The sequence below is a fragment of the Nyctereutes procyonoides genome, unplaced genomic scaffold (assembly GCF_905146905.1).
Source record: "Nyctereutes procyonoides isolate TBG_1078 unplaced genomic scaffold, NYPRO_anot_genome, whole genome shotgun sequence".
Lineage (NCBI taxonomy): Eukaryota > Metazoa > Chordata > Mammalia > Carnivora > Canidae > Nyctereutes > Nyctereutes procyonoides.
Window position 1 is genome coordinate 18,135,775 of NW_026575051.1, and position 14,198 is coordinate 18,149,972.

At 37.2% G+C, this 14,198-nt stretch overlaps 1 long non-coding RNA gene and 1 pseudogene across 1 annotated transcript in view; both read left to right on the top strand.

The window, feature by feature from the left end:
• LOC129512924 (uncharacterized) overlaps positions 1-4,122 on the top strand; it is a 58,280-nt gene extending 54,158 nt beyond the window's left edge. Inside the window, exon 3 of the long non-coding RNA XR_008665107.1 lies at positions 1,087-4,122. This is a non-coding gene — a long non-coding RNA (uncharacterized LOC129512924). The remainder of the gene's footprint in view (positions 1-1,086) is intronic.
• A 2,335-nt stretch (positions 4,123-6,457) lies between these two features.
• LOC129512820 (small nuclear ribonucleoprotein Sm D2-like) lies at positions 6,458-10,785 on the top strand (annotated as a pseudogene).
• The last annotated feature ends 3,413 nt before the right edge of the window (positions 10,786-14,198 follow it).

Below are 14,198 nucleotides of genomic sequence, written 5' to 3' on the forward strand. Positions count from 1 at the left end.
TGATCTCAGGGTTGTGAGATCGAGCTCCACAATGGCTTCCACACTTAGTAGGGAGCCTGCTTAGGATTCTGTCTCTCTGTCTCCCTCTGTCCTTCCCCCCACTCCACCCCTTTTCTTTATCACTCTAAAAAAATAAATAAATACATAAAAATAACACAGCAGAGTGGATTTGATGGTTTGTGCCCTATAAAACAACTTCTCAAGCCACAAAGGACCTATTGCTGAACACCTTATGTGACAGCCTCAGGGAGGTAACAGTATCAACGTTCATTTCCTACTTGTTAGACTGGCAAATTTAAGGCATGACTCACTTCTCAATACAAAAATACTTTTTGAAAAAAAGATTAATGAAGAAAGAGCAAGAGCAAGACCTTAGCTACTCTACAGCCTAAAGTTGGGGGATTTGAACACATAATTTTGCTAGAATTTATTTGATTCTACAAATCAAAAACTTGGATCTGGGGAGTTAGAATCCTTTCTATCATAAAGTTTACTAATGTTTTCTTTTTCCTGTACTGTGAAGGCACACTCCTAGAGATAGAATCACACAGTGTTGGAAAACTAGGACAGTGGGTAATATAATGAGGGGACTTTTTGGGAGTGTGATCTCAGAATCTCCTGAGCAAATCGATACACTAATCAAATGTCACAGTTTAAATAAGATGCAGTGGCAACAGCATGAGGTCAGAGAGTCAATTATTTCCTTTATGCCATCCCCAGACTTTCTCTGTATAGTATATTCAAACAGGTCACAGAGTGGGGACCTGCTCCTTAACTAGATATAAACAGAGGAGTCAAGAATCAAAAATCAATTTTGTCACCAGCGAAGTGATGACAAAAACCCTGTAACTATGATAGAATTAATCTGGTATTATTGTTATTCAGCCTATACCAGCAATTCTTAAAGTTTCTAGAATGTCACATAATTTTAAAATATTAAATAATCATAATAATTGGTGCCCCGTTGAAAAACAATTTTCCCTTCTCCTTTTAATAAGGTTGAAAAGTGGTAGGAGCAATCCCTTCAATTTGTTCCATCTGTTATATTCATGTGACTGTGTTTTTTTATTCCTTTTTTTTCCACAGATCAACAAGATAAATCTAACTGCCTTGCTGCAAAAAAGGATGAAAGGGGCTCCACTGTGAACTGAAGTTTGAGTTGAGATGCCTTATACTGGCTGATGTTCTGAAATTAGCATGAAACAGCACCAGAGGAAACAGAGGGATTCTTCAGTGTTGTACAAAGGACCCTGTGAACTTTCCAAATGCCTGAGATCTCATTACTGACAACATTTTTTTGCCCTCCAAGTTTTCACGTGGTGACCTTATGGCTTCCATAGGAGCGCAGATGCAGATTTCCTCTCCAGTGAAATGGCACGAACAGAGTGAAAAACACAGTCTTTAAGAAGACAAGCTGTGCGCCACCGACATAATTAGGAAAGCTGCTTGGGAGGCAAGCAGTGGACATCTAATGAGCTAGAGAGGATAAGGTGGGAAATGAGAGTGTGGCTATGTAGTGGAGGCACTGTTTGAGTTTTCCTTTAGGTGGGCTGAAAAACAAAATATTAAGCCTGCGGAAGCCCTTCCAGAGTTTGGGGATTCAAAGCTCTAAGGATACTCATGCCACTGTATAAAGAGAAGAGAGAGAGACAAGAGAGTGTTCTGCCTTTAGTGACTGTGGCTGATGACTACTCTTTGACCCAAATCCACTTTGAAAGGCAACATCAATGCCAGCAGGAAAAAGTCACAGAAAATGTTTTTAATGATTTCAATCTAGAAACAGGATTTTAAGTAGGCCATGTGACATATTCTGACAAAAGTGCAAGGAAGATTTTAAGTACAAGTAATCTGACTTTAAGGGTAACCACTACAAAACAAAGGACTCTTTGTCATTGTATTTTAGAGCCCCTTAAAAAATGCATGAACCCTGAGTAGCTGTGTGACTTTAGACAAGTTGCCAAACTTCTCTGACCCTCCAGTATCCTTTTTTTTGACCCTCCAGTTTCTGATCTACATAAAGACAAAAATAGTAGTCTTTATTTCAAAGATAAATTCTGTGAGAATTAACTAAAATAGTCCATAAAAACACTGAAGAGCACCATCCCATAAAAATGAGTGTTAGCTATTTTTGTCATTGTTATCAGAAATGATGAGGATCTTAACACAGTGGGAGCAGCAATAGAGGGAAACATGATGACATTTGAGAAATATCTAGATAGTAAAATCAGGAAATCTGGAGATTCATTGACTATGTGTGTAACAGAAAGAAGTTATCTAGGATAATTCCCAGAATTTAATATGGACAGTTGTGTGGATGAAAGGTAATCATTTGAAATTGAGAGGACCAAAGAGGATGAATGTTGAATGGAGAGGATGATGAAGAAGACTAGTTAGGGAATCATGAAGTTCTCATTGATTATTCCAGGACAGGACAACAAAGTGTTTGGTCTTAGAAGACAAAGAACTCTTAAAGGAGACTAAAATAAATTGGTACCAGAAGCATGTGGAAAATCCAGTGTGTTTAGTGAAATGGAAACAAAGGATTAGAAAGGGTCAAAGAGACAATGATTTAACCAAAGAAAGGAAGAAAAATAGTGCAGAGAGAGAACAGTACACATAGAAGCCTAGAGGGCAGAAAAGGGTTTAGTGACTAAAAACAGGGCAAGACAGAGGAAATAATATAAAATAGGACTAAAAATGAAGTCAAGAAGCCGGTAATATTTTGGATTTTACTTGAAGGCAATAGGAGACCATTGAATAACCTCATGCAGGGGCATGCTCTAATCAAATTTTATCATTAGGAAGACAAAAAGGAAAAAAAGTTATGGATAATAGGTCAGAGAGGAACAAGCCTGGAGTCAGAATGACCATTTGGGAAGCAATTACAAGAATGGAGTGGGGAGCAGGGGGATGTAGATAGGATGAGGTTGTGATTCTAGGGTAGTTAAGGGAATAGACTCAAGACATTTGGAAAGTTAATAATACAAAGAAGGTAAGGATGAAAACCTGATTTAAGACCATACATCTAGGTAGATAATAATGAGCAGAGGGAAAGAAATAGATTTGTTGGGAAGATAAATAGCCCCATTTTAGGTTTACTATGATTTTTCATTTTCTTTAGACATTGGATAGGAGATGTTGGGAGATGCCTTCACAGATATTTGTCTCAGGAGAGAAAACTATATTGGAAATACAGATCTGAGAGCCATTAGCCCATGAATTATACTTGGTTTGCAGAAGAAAGTGAAAGGGCAAAAAAGAAAGTAGCCCAGGAAAGAACTTGAAGAGCAAGCATTAATATAAGAGGACAAGAGGAGGCTCCTGAAAGTAGACTATGAAAGAATGACCATCAATACAGGAGCAACTCGAATAGATCATTTCACCATAACATTGAAAAAGGAACATCTCTGGAAGAAAGTGACTGGGTTATTAGTAGGAGAAAATAATTCAAAAAAGTCAAGCAAGATGAGTACTCAGGACTATCTATGGAACCTAAACACAAAATCATCAGAACCCTTGGGAAGAGAGAACTAATGAAGGTGAGGAAGGATTGTAACTTGGCCTGTGGTAATATTACATCTTCCATTCAAAATCTGGGTGATGAGGCTGGCAACAATTTTAGATAGTGACCTCTCTTCAATAAGACCCCCTAACCGGGAACCCTGGGTGGCGCAGCGGTTTAGCGCCTGCCTTTGGCCCAGGGCGCGATCCTGGAGACCCGGGATCGAATCCCACGTCGGGCTCCTGGTGCATGGAGCCTGCTTCTCCCTCTGCCTATGTCTCTGCCTCTCTCTCTCTCTCTCACTGTGTGACTATCATAAATAAATAAAAAAAGATTTTAAAAAAGACCTCTTAACCTAGAATGGGTCTTAAAAGATGAGGAAGTCAGGGCAATTTACACGTTCAATGCAATCCCTATCAAAATACCATGGACTTTCTTCAGAGACTTAGAACAAATTATTTTAAGATTTGTGTGGAATCAGAAAAGACCCCGAATAGCCAGGGGAATTTTAAAAAAGAAAACCATATCTGGGGGCATCACAATGCCAGATTTCAGGTTGTACTACAAAGCTGTGGTCACCAAGACAGTGTGGTACTGGCACAAAAACAGACACATAGATCAATGGAACAGAATAGAGAACCCAGAAGTGGACCCTGAACTTTATGGTCAACTAATATTCGACAAAGGAGGAAAGATGATCCACTGGAAAAAAGACAGTCTCTTCAATAAATGGTGCTGGGAAAATTGGACATCCACATGCAGAAGAATGAAACTAGACCACTCTCTTGCACCATACACAAAGATAAACTCAAAATGGATGAAAGATCTAAATGTGAGACAAGATTCCATCAAAATCCTAGAGGAGAACACAGGCAACACCCTTTTTGAACTTGGCCACAGTAACTTCTTGCAAGATACATCCACAAAAGCAAAAGAAACAAAAGCAAAAATGAACTATTGGGACTTCATCAAGATAAGAAGCTTTTGCACAGCAAAGGATACAGTCAACAAAACTCAAAGACAACCTACAGAATGGGAGAAGATATTTGCAAATAACATATCAGATAAAGGGCTAGTTTCCAAAATCTATAAAGAACTTATTAAACTCAACACCAAAGAAACAAACAATCCAATCATGAAATGGGCAAAAGACATGAAGAGAAATCTCACAGAGGAAGACATAGACATGGCCAACATGCACATGAGAAAATGCTCTGCATCACTTGCCATCAGGGAAATACAAATCAAAACCACAATGAGATACCACCTCACACCAGTGAGAATGGGGAAAATTAACAAGGCAGGAAACAACAAATGTTGGAGAGGATGCGGAGAAAAGGGAACCCTCTTACACTGTTGGTGGGAATGTGAACTGGTGCAGCCACTCTGGAAAACTGTGTGGAGGTTCCTCAAAGAGTTAAAAATAGACCTGCCCTACGACCCAGCAATTGCACTGTTAGGGATTTAGCCCAAAGATTCAGATGCAATGAAACGCCAGGACACCTGCACCCCGATGTTTCTAGCAGCCATGTCCACAATAGCCAAACTGTGGAAGGAGCCTCGGTGCCCATCGAAAGATGAATGGATAAAGAAGATGTGGTTTATGTATACAATGGAATATTACTCAGCCATTAGAAACGACAAATACCCACCATTTGCTTCAACGTGGATGGAACTGGAGGGTATTGTACTGAGTGAAGTAAGTCAACCGGAGAAGGACAAACAGTGTATGTTCTCATTCATTTGGGGAATATGAATAATAGTGAAAGGGAATATAAGGGAAGGGAGAAGAAATGTGTGGGAAATATCAGAAAGGGAGACAGAACATAAAGACTCCTAACTCTGGGAAATGAACTAGGGGTGGTGGAAGGGGAGGAGGGCGGGGGCGGGGGTGGGGGTGAATGGGTGACGGGCACTCAGGGGGACACTTGACGGGATGAGCACTGGGTGTTATTCTGTATGTTGGTAAATTGAACACCAATAAAAATTAATTTATTAAAAAATAAATAAATAAAAGATGAGGAAGTAAGTGATCTAAAGAAACAGGAATATAAAGTGAAAAGATATCAAGGAAAGGGAGCAGAATGAGAAAGTCACTTCACAAAGATTCTGAGAGGTACATTCTTATGTTTTTGTATTGTGATCTCTGTGGATACTGTTCCTTGAACATGAATGCACCTCTCCTCATACTTTTAGCCATCAGTTTGTTTCTACTTGAACTATCTTCGTATTTCTCATAGCTTCTCTTAGTCTTATTCCAACTGAAATAGATGTCCTTTCAAATAACAATAATAGTAGCTAACATTTATATGCTTATTATATGTCAGCAAGGCTCTATGTGCTTTATAGGTATTAACTCATAGCCAGTTAAGGTAGATACTAGAATAAATGTGAAAACGGTGGTATAAAGAATTTAAGAATTTAAGCTTATCAAGTGGAGGATCTGGAATCAAACACAGGGTCTCTGGCTCTAGACTGTGTTCACAACCATTACAGTTAGTGCCTGCTCTACAGAAATCATCATAAAGATAAATATATTTATCAGCAATTCTACTTGACATTTTTTATTAGTCATTGAAACTGACACATTAACAAGTGCTTGACCGTTCTACCCTAACTTTGGCTCATCTGATTGATTTATGAGCCTGTATTGTAGATTAGCTCAGACCTGAACAAACCAGGAAGAATGTTTGTGACTGTGCAGAAGGGAGCAAGATGAATGACAGTAACCTCTGCAATAACACACACCAAGTTCTCCTCCCCATTCATCATGCTTACATTGCCAGTTTTTGCATACGTCCCATGAAGAGACATGATTCTTGAATGTGCGTGCTTATACAAGAAGACACCCTTCTTTTCCCTATATCCATTCAGCATATTCCATTCTACCTATATATCCCATAACATCCTTATCCTTAAATACACCCAACCTCAACTCTTCAGAGAGATAGATTCATGGCCTGCCCTCCAGCCTCTTGTTTGGCTGTCTCAAGTAAACTCTTTCCTTACTACTTACCTGATGTCTCAGTGATTGCCATTACTGTGCATTGGGCATACAAACTTGAATTCAGTTACGTTATTTTCATTCTGTATATGATACAACAGATATTTTTCCTCTTCAACTAAATTGTGAGCTCCTTAAAGGAAAAAAACGTAGTGAGCATTTGTTGGGTTTTGATTATCCGGCATCCAATCATTTTCTTCTGGTAGAAGGATCCAAAGTTTCTTTAAGGAAAATATCTCATTCACTCTCCACACATTTCCACTTCTTCACTACATGACCCAATGTATATCAGTGAGTACACCAAATCTCTTGAAACACTCATTTAGGAGTAGATGCCAAGTTAGTCCAGAATGAATCCTAGAATGTGTGGGAAAACCTTCCACAGAGATATTGCCTTACCTACTGGACTTAACCTTGACCTGCAAGCACAGCCACTACCACCATGAGTCTCTTCAACAACCCCAAGAGCGAGAGGACCCCAGAGGAGCTGCAGAAGTGGGAGGAGGAAGAATTAAACACGGGTAATTTTTCTGTGCTCACGCAGTCAGTCAAGAACAACACCCAGGTTCCAATCAACTGTCACAACAACTAAAAGCTCCTGGGCTACGTCAAGGCCTTCAACAGGCACTGCAACATGGTGCTACAGAATGTGAAAGAGATGTGGACCAACGTCTCCAAGAGTGGCTAGGGCAAGAAGTCCAAGCCAGCTAACAAGGACTACTACATCTCCAAGATGTTCCTGCACGGGGACTCGGTCATCATGGTCCTACGGAACCCACTCATTACTAGCTAGTAGCGGCCTCCTTCCCGCAGAATTTGCTCCCTCCTCTTGCGAAGACCTGTCCTTTGTATTGGGAGTAATAAAGTCCTGGGTGTTTTTCTAGTGGGAAAAAAAAAGTGATATGAGCCTTGAAGCCTTGAAGCTCTCAAAGGAACTACATGGAGCTTCAGAACAAAACAAAAAAGGATAATCTGAGAGAAATATGGGGGAAGAAAAATAATTTTTCCTCTACCTTTGTAACTTCTTAACTGATAGCCCCCTATAATAAAAGGAGAAAAACAGAGGATTCATAACACATATACCTCCTTTATACATGGGAAAGACCCAAGGAACCTGAGTTACTCCCCTACATGGCCTAAGCCATCACCTTAAACACCATCTCCAGCTAAAGACAAAGACGGTATTTGGGGGGTGGATAACCATTTATGGAAGCTTTCGAATAAAGCATAGTAAAAGAAGGTAAGGTTGTTACGCAGATTTAAGTCTCTGCCTACTCCACTGATAAAAGGTTCTAGAGATTGTGAGTCATCCTTCTCTTGGTACAGAAAGGAACGCTTACAAATGAAGATCTTCCTTATAAATGTAAATGCCTCTTACAAAAGGGTAACTTTTGCTTCTTTTTCACTGCTTTTCCTTTGGGTGCTGTTTCTTATATATGACTAGCTCAATGTCAACTACACCTCAATTTAAAAAATAATAAAAAATCAGAATAACAACCAGCTCAAGATGATCGTTATAACAAAGAGATATATTTTGGGGTGGCAAATTGTGCTCCCCTTCAGAAGCAAGAAGTATACGGAAGGAGGAAAAAATGGAAAAGAATAAAGGAATGGAGAAGATAAAAAGAGAGAACAAGAAAAAGGAAAGGAAAATAAGAATTGGAAAGGGGAAGAAAATTATTTTGCACATCTACAAAAATTCCTCTCTGCAAGCTAGTCACTTTCACATGAATTATCCTATTTAATATTTATAAAAATCTTGTGAGGCTATAAACAAATATAATGGCTAGGGCTCAACCCAGCCCTAACTACTTTTTTTTTCTTTATTCATCACTTTATGCAGTTTCTTAAAAGGAATAAAATTAGTATAATGTGTTAAACCTATTTTAAATATTCCGTATGCAAAATAAATGTAGTTGATATTAATGATAATGTACTGGTATACTTGTAAACATAGTGTCATAAAATTTTCTTCTGAAAATAAAATGTCTAGTTTAATACATTAGAAATATAGTAACTAAGGTGAGCTCTAAGAAGAAACTAAAATTTTTAAAGTGGCATCTTTAATTCCTAATAATTGTCATTTATATTATCCCTCAAAATCTAGGGAATGGAATTTTTTTATACTAGACAAATAGCATAAATACTAATTAAATTTATTTCACCAATTGTTTTGCTTCAGGGTAGTGAAAATCGGGAGACTATGAATAAAGTAGAATACAGTAAAGGGATCAACAAAAAACAGTTCTTAAATTACATCATTATAGGTTGATATAAAATAAAAAGTTATTTTATAGAGCTCAAGCCCAACAAATTTATGTTCCCATTTATTATCACATTTATATTACCAGGAGGCTGGTCAGGGTACACATTATACTTTCCATTCTGATAAAATTTATAGAAAATCTTTCTGTCATTCAGCACTTTTACAGATGGCCCATTAAAAAATGCCTTGTTCACTTTCTGAGAACCCTGTATTTCAAAAGCATGTCTAATGTAGATTTTCTGAGAGTATGTGTAAGGGTCAAGTCTTAGGATCTTCTTGGATGTGTGATTTGGCAAATAGAGAAGTGAATGTGGCAAATAAAAGAGCAAATCCAGTTCAGTCTCAGCTATATTCCCCTAAACTCCATATTCATAGGTTTTAAAAAATAAGCTTAAATAGTTAGATATGTAATGTTATAAATTATCAATATTTCATTTGTCAGAAAAAAAACTCATTCATATTAGTCTTCAACTTCCTATATTGGCAAAAATGATTATGGTGGTCATCCCTTGATTTTGTCTCTTCAGGACACCTCCCCTACTTTGTCTGGTATTAGAGAACTTTTTGTCTGAGGATAGCCCACTCTACATCGCTCAGACAAGCCTGATTCTTCTCCTACTCCAGGTGTAAGGATGACTCTGTTCTGACCCATCACAGTAACCCACTCAGCCAAATACAGTGAGGCAAACTAAGTCCAACAAAATCTTCTTTATGTGTTTTGCCAAAGATAATGGCCAAATCATGAAAATGCAACTTAAATTGTGGGCTCATGCAGCATTGTTCTGGAATCATTTATATAATTGACGTCTAACTTCTGCCTCTCACTCATCCCTAGTTTGCTGCCAAAATGGGAAAAACAAATGCTCCCTACTTCTGTGGTGATTTGCTTGCTCCTTCTTGAGATAATTAGCAAGGAGGCACTGAAGTGTTTTTTTTTTTTTCTTTTCCTTCAAATTAAACATGAGAAGCATCAAGAGATATTTCAAAACTCTCAGGTTACATCTCATCTTACTTTAGATTATAATAAAATCTATAGAATTAACTGTGCCCCATATAAAAAAAATTCAAACAGGGGCATGTGGGTGGTTCAAATGGTTAAGCATCTGATCTGACTTTGGCTCAAGTCATGACCTCAGAGTCTTGGGATTGAGCCTGCTTAAGGCTCAGTGGGGAGTCAGCTTCTTAACATGTTAAAATTAATGTGACTATGAAATATTCAAGTGGATATTTCCACAAGTGGAAATAGTAGCAAGTTGCCGGATATATGTACCTAGATCTTCAAGAGCAGGTCAGGACTCATGGTACTAAGTTAAAAATTTATATACGTAAAAGCAAAATAAGATACATCACACCCACTGGGATGACAAATATATAAAAAGACAGACAGAAAAAAACTCTGTATTGGCAAAGCTGTGGACAAACTGGATCTCTTCTAAACTGCTGGTAAAGTGGAGCAGCCACTCTGGAAAACGGTTTGGAGGTTTCCTCAGATGCAAAACAAAAACTTACCATTCCACAGTTAGAAAGAATTCCAAGAAAAGTGAAAACATATGCCCACACAAAGAATTGAACGCTCATAGCTGCATTATTCACAATAGGCCAAAACTGAAAAAATTGCAACGTCCATTGACTGTTTAGTGGATAAACAAAATATGAGGTACCTATATAATGAAATACTACTCAATAAGAAAAAGGAACAAAATATCCATACATAGGTTCATCTAAGTGAATGAAGGCTAACACAAAAGACTACCTGATTGCCTAATTCCATTTATATAAAATGTCTAAAAAAGGTAAGTTCATAGAAATAAAAAGCAGATCAATTTTTGCCTTGACTGTGGGTGAAAGCAAGAATTAACTTCAGATGAGCAAGAGAGCACTTTTTGGGGTGATGGAGGAAATGTTCTAAAACTGGACTGTGGCAATGGCTGCACAATTCTATCAATTTCCTAAAAAAAAAATCACTGAATTGTACACTTGCAATGAAAGAATCTTAGGATATATAAATTATATTTCAAAAAAATTGTAAAAGATCATATTCTTGAAAATGGTGATTGAAGTCCCAGAAGTTGTTGCAATCTCAAGAGTAGAGGTGAGAGTTCGGAACCAAGAGCTACATTTATAGGGATTTTCATTTGAAAAATAGGAAGAAGATGAGCTAATGATGAAAACAAAAAGTAGACTGGGAAGTTAAGGGGAAAAAAAGAACCACAGAGTTAAAAAAAATCTATGGGAAAAGTTATTTTAAGAGGACAGTTCTGTCCAAAAATATTAAATCTACAGAGAGATCAAGTAGCATGGGAACTCAGGAAAACACATTGGTTCTGGCAGTTAAAATCTAATTGGTGAAGTTCAATTCAAGAAGCCAGAAAAATAAAGATAAAAGCAAAAAAAAATTAATTAGGAAAAGAAAAATGTAGAGTGATAAATTCAAGAACTATTTCTTAGAAAAGACCAAAAACAGATTGTTTTTAAAAACCCAAGTTCAAAAGATAAAAGAAAGAAAAAGAATATAGAACAGACCTAGAGAAATAATATAAAATTCTGTAATTGTCCTAATAAAATATAAAACTATTATGCTAAATGAAATTTAAAATACCAAAATCACAGTTAATTTTCCAGAAAAAAAAATACAAATTTTCAAAGCTAACTCAAAATGTGATTTTAATGGGATGCCTGGGTGGCTCAGTCAGTTAAGCATCTGCCTTCGACTCAGGTCATGATCCTAGGGTCCTGGGATTGAGCCCTGCATCAAGCTCCCTGCTCCACACGGAGTCTATTTCTCCCTCTGTCCCTCCTCCCTTCTCCCTCCTCCTCTTCCCCTCCTCCCTCCTCTTTCCTTTCCCCTCCCCTCTTTCTGCTCTTGCACACATGCTCTCTCTCTCTCTCTCAAATAAATAAATAAAATCTTTTTTAAAAATGTGATTTCAAAATCATGAATACACAATTATGTAAAACAAGAAAGCCATTTTTTAGTTGCCTCCAGAAACTCAATGAGCCAAGACCATTTCTCCAGAATATTCTACTAATTCCAGCTCCCAGATATTGTGTGACCTTGAGGCATTAACTTAACTCCTCCAAGCATCAGCTGATATAACTTGGTAATGAATTACTGATGCAAATTAAAGTTCATCTCAAGCCATCTTCAAGAAGAGACGTGTGTTGAATTTTGCTATTGGCTGGCTTCATTTTGGGAGAGATGAAGATTAACAATAAACTAGGCTTTGTTTTTTATAGAATTTACTCTATTAAAAAATATGCTTTCTGGAAATTACAGTTCCAGTATTTACTAGTTGTGTATATGCAAGTTACTTAACTTCTTTGAGGTACAGTTTCTTTGTACCTCAAAAGCAAAATAAGCAATGTCTTCCTTAAGACATTGCCATTAAGGAAAAAAAGGACATTATTGTTAGACACATTGGTGATACACATATACACATCTGTTGTAAAATGCCTCACTTATGGTAGGCATTTAAGAAATAGTATTAAATCACATTTTGTACCTTTTAAATTTCTCCACATAGTTACTATGCAAATATTGTTAGCTGCATTTGCTTATTTAGAATAAAACAGAAACAAAGTACACTTGGACTTCACACTAGAAAAGTTCCTGAAAGTTTATTTCTTATTTCCAAAATAATTGTTTATAATTCATTTGTCAATTTGTCATGTATGTTAAATAACCTTGTCATTTGAATAAACCTAAGCAAAAGTTGAATCCTAATGAGCAGAGGCACTCAGGTTGCAGAGAGTAACCTGTGCAAATTACTCTTAAACATTTCAGGGAAGAAGTGTGTGTGTGTTTGTGTGTGTGTGTGTGTGTGTGTGTGTGTGTGTCTGCGTGTGCATAGGAAGACCAAATGATAAAGCAAATATGGTAAAATGTTTTCATTTGGGGAATCTCAGTAAAGCAATTTAGGAATTCTTTCAATTTTTCTGCAAGTCTAAAACTATCTTTTAAGAAATTAGCCCCTGTGCATTTTTCAAATGTTAGCCTTCCTTAAAGAATATGTGGTACATGCTTCTTAAGTATAAAATGAGTCAGGCACAGAAATATTTTGAATTTAGGGTTAGAAGATCCAACATTGCCTGTATTATTGGTTTTATGTGGCCAATGACCCCAGAGGTTCTCTAAAGTACTGGGGAAATTAACTTCCCACCTTTCTATGTGAATCCTTGAAGAAATCCTATAGGTCACCTGTCTATGGGTCAGATACTCTTGGGGTCAAATTCTCTTTGGTGGAATAGAGGTTTCAGAGAATGTGCAAAAAGCAACCTTTCTATGTGTGTCTTCATATACCAGAGAATGCCCACTTAGACATTTACTCTTGGAATCTTGAATGGGAATTGCAAAACACAGCTGGAGATTAAATCTGATGAGAAAGTCCACTAACTTGATGCTTTTTCTTTTCTTTCCATTTATCTCTTGCTCTCTTTAGCTTATTTGAGTGCAGTCTAAATCGCACCATCCCATTGTATTACTCCTCATACCATTTTCATGGGTTGTAGTGAGCCAGTTTGTTTCTTCCTTTCTTCTTTCCACAAAAGCAAACTAAGTTTGAAAACCAAATCAGAATTAATAAGGATTAGAAGTCAATGTTATCAAATACAGAAGGAAAGAGGGGGGAAGTAGATGAAATTTGACAATATTTATAAATAGGAAGGAGTGGGAAACTAGCAGAGAAATGAAAAAGACAGATAAATTATGTCTGTCTCATCACATCCATTCCTCTTCCATATGTTGTATATCACCTCTAGCAATTTACCACACTCTAGCTTCAAGATAGCGGGAGGCAAAGGATTTCCTGAGAGACCACAGCTCAGCACTGCTTCTCACCTCTTCTTCACAGGCCCATATTCAGAAAAACAAAAACACTCAACAGTAACCAAAAGTTCACATTGGACTGCTTGTTCCTCCTCCAGGCCTGGTTTCTAGGCAGATTTTTTTCTAGCCTATGGAAATGTTTTAGCGTTAATTTGATCATGGTTTCTTTCACACTTCCTTACTCAAGTACTAAAAAAGGGAATTCACAGAAATTCATGGAGTGCCATCAGCGACATTTTCACAAGTGTTAAAGAAATGAATATGATAATAGATTTCAGACTAAGTTCTTCAACTTATTTAGTTCACTGGGTGTTATAAATTAGTCATAGTCCAAGAGTGTATATCAAACAAAAAATCTGAATTTTTACCATGTAGGTACTGAACTCGAACCATAATTATTGATCCTATATCCATGTAATCCTTTCTAATTTTTCCATATGCAGCTCTATCGTCAACTTCCAGCTCCCAATACCTATTTTACTGCGGCTACTTAAGATGTGTACATGTTCAATTTCATGGCTTAGAGTACAATTTCATTCACTATAAATAGTATAATCGTGTTTTCCAGGACATATCAGGCCTATATATTTAGATCAAATTA